Raw genomic sequence first — 2412 nt, forward strand, 5'->3', positions numbered from 1 at the left:
CTTCGACCCCCGGAGAAAATAGCTGCAGCAGCTCGGTGTGCCGCGGCAGTGGAGTTTCAGGCGGAGCGACGCCGGCTTGAGGTGACAATGTCGCCGGAGATTTCAGGGGCGGCGGAGACGATTTCTGACTGAGGAACTTGGGTTTCCTCCCTTTTTCTTTTCCCTCGACCTTGAAAGAAAGGAAATGAGGTGAGGGGGGGGAGCAGCCGGTGGCCTAACGACCAGCGGCCGCCGCCGCGAGTGCAGCGGCGCGGCGAAGCCGGCCTTCCAGTTGCAGCGGAGGCGGTATTCTTTTCTCTGGCAGAAATTAGGGCTTCTTCGTTCCTTCAATAGATTCGAGGGAGAGAAGGACGATTGAAGCCGAAAGGAGAACCGAAGGGAGCGTCCGTGTAGTAACCCGCTCTTTTATCAGTATTTTAATTACAGTATTGTGTGTTTATTTACCTATATGCAGTAATTGAAGTCTTATGTTTTCCATTATGTTTCTGAATTTATGAATCTTGGTGACAAAGTCACTTAGCTAACAGTATGCTTTATTTATTTTTCGCGCGTTTAAGACCGCGATGAGAATCTTTGATTTGATGAATGATTAATTCGAGTTATAACCAACTTAGCTAAGTTGTGTTATTTACCAAGATAGAGTTTATCTTCGCATGATTTACCAAGTCGTGAATTAATTCCGACTTTGAGGCTAATTAAATCTACGGATTTAATTTATGTATTAGAACAACGAGCGAATTAAATCTACGGATTTAATTTATGTATTAGAACAACGAGCGAATTAAATCTACGGATTTAATTTAATTGTTATTGCAAGACACGGAGCTAGTTTTTTTTAAATAAAAGGACGACCAACACTGGAGGATTTATTTAATCACACCCTTTTAATCCCTCACACTCCACCTACTCTTACTAACGCCTACACATAACAACACCCAATTGAGAAGGAAGAGTGAAGCAAAGGAAAAGGAGAAGGGACGTGTGCTGTGGCAGCAGCGCCCCCTCGACTTCCACGCCAGCGCTGCCCAACCAGCCAAGTCCACGCCAGCGCTGCCCAACCACAGCCGAGTAGATTAGGCTGTCCTTGCAGGCCTACACAGCAGCAGCAGCGCCCCCTCGACTTCCACGCCAGCGCTGCCCAACCAGCCAAGTCCACGCCAGCGCTGCCCAACCACAGCCGAGTAGAATAGGCTGTCTTTGCAGCCACCCTACGCCCTGCCCCCTTTAGCATACTCAAGTGCGCACCACCTAGCTCCCAGTATAAATCCCCCTTCGACCCTTGAGCCCCTTTCCTCATTTTAGCACTCAAGCTTTCAGCAGCAACAGCAAGAAATTCATCCCTCTCGACGCCATGCATGGAGACGAGTAGAGCGAAGGTCAGCGCTGCCCACGTACAAGTTTGAACCTCGACGATCGAAGAGTGGGAGCTGAGCTGAAAGACCAAGCAGAGCTGAAAGGCCGAGCTAAGCTGAAAGGCCGAGCAGAGCTGAAAGGCCGAGCAGAGCTGAAAGGCCGAGCATAGCTGAAAGGCCGAGCTGAGCTGAAAGGCCGAGCTGAGCTGAAAGGCCGAGCAGAGCTGAGTGGGAGCAGAGCTGAAAGGCCGAGCAGAGCTGAAAGGCCGAGCAGAGCTGAAAGGCCGAGCTGAGCTGAAAGGCCGAGCAGAGCTGAAACGCCGAGCAGAGCTGAAAGGCCGAGCAGAGCTGAAAGGCCGAGCTGAGCTGAAAGGCCGAGCAGAGCTGAAAGGCCGAGCAGAGCTGAAAGGCCGAGCTGAGCTGAAAGGCCGAGCAGAGCTGAAAGGCCGAGCTGAGCTGAAAGGCCGAGCAGAGCTGAAAGGCCGAGCTGAGCTGAAAGGCCGAGCAGAGCTGTAAGGCCGAGCAGAGTTGAAAGGCCGAGCAGAGCTGAAAGGCCGAGCAGAGCTGAAAGGCCGAGCAGAGCTGAAAGGCCGAGCTGAGCTGAAAGGCCGAGCTAAGCTGAAAGGCCGAGCAGAGCTGAGTGGGAGCAGAGCTGAAAGGCCGAGCAGAGCTGAAAGGCCGAGTTGAGCTGAAAGGCCGAGCTGAGCTGAAAGGCCGAGCAGAGCTGAAAGGCCGAGCTGAGCTGAAAGGCCAAGCAGAGCTGAAAGGCCGAGCAGAGCTGAAAGGCCGAGCTGAGCTGAATGGCCGAGCAGAGCTGATTTTAGAGGCCAGAGCTGACCTAGAAGCCAGAGCTGACTTCCAGAGCAGAGCAGATCGCAGAGAGAGAGAAAGAGAGAAGAACTTTGGGTGTTTGAATCATTATACTTCTTTTCCCCTTGCTTACACAAAGGGAGTTTCTTTTTCTTAAAATGGCTGTTTAGAACACCCTGATGAAAACGAATCAATATAGTAATTACTAGATCTCACGAGACGAAACCTAGATGGTTTAATTGCCTTAATA

This window comes from Salvia miltiorrhiza, chromosome 1 (genome assembly GCF_028751815.1).
Source record: "Salvia miltiorrhiza cultivar Shanhuang (shh) chromosome 1, IMPLAD_Smil_shh, whole genome shotgun sequence".
Classification (NCBI taxonomy): Eukaryota; Viridiplantae; Streptophyta; class Magnoliopsida; order Lamiales; family Lamiaceae; genus Salvia; species Salvia miltiorrhiza.